The sequence below is a fragment of the Chrysochloris asiatica genome, unplaced genomic scaffold (assembly GCF_000296735.1).
Source record: "Chrysochloris asiatica unplaced genomic scaffold, ChrAsi1.0 scaffold00056, whole genome shotgun sequence".
Classification (NCBI taxonomy): Eukaryota; Metazoa; Chordata; class Mammalia; order Afrosoricida; family Chrysochloridae; genus Chrysochloris; species Chrysochloris asiatica.
In genome coordinates this window covers 17,372,530-17,373,216 of record NW_006408574.1, presented here as the reverse complement: position 1 = coordinate 17,373,216, position 687 = coordinate 17,372,530, and positions in this window count along the sequence as shown.

The window sequence follows — 687 nt, the reverse complement described above, 5'->3', positions numbered from 1 at the left end:
TTAATTTTAAACCATTCAGTGTTCCCATGTTCCGTTCAAACAACTGCCTCTGGGTCCATTTACAGATTCCTCATGAGCACAATAAAGTGTTCCGGAAAAGTCATACTTCACAATGTTGTCCACAGCTTATCAAGACCCACACAGTTGAAAGCCTTTGTGTAGTAAAGAAAGCACAGGTAAACATCTTTCTGATATTCTCTGCTTTCAGCCAAGATCCATGAAACACCACCAATGATATCCCTCATTCCACGGCCTCTTCTGAATCCGGCTTGAACCTCTGGAAGCTCTCTGTCAATGTATGCTTGCAGCTGTTTCTGTATTACTTTGAGTAAAACTTTACTCACATGGGATATCAAAGAGATTGTCCAATGATTTCCACATTCCGTTGTGGTCTTCCAAATTTCTTGACAGAAGTGAGTAAGTGTCTCTTGTGCCACCTCGCTCTCTTGAAAGGTTTCAAATTTTATTCCATCAATTCCTGGTGCCTTGTTCTTTGCCAATTCCTTCAACACACCTTGGACTTCCTCCTTCACTATCATTGGCTCTTGATCATATGGTACCTCTTGAAATGGTTGAACATTAACCATTTCCTGTTGGTACAGTGACTCTGTGTATTCCTTCCAATTTCTCTTGATGCTTTCTGCATCATTCAGTAATTTGCCCAGAGAATCCTTCAATAATAAAAGT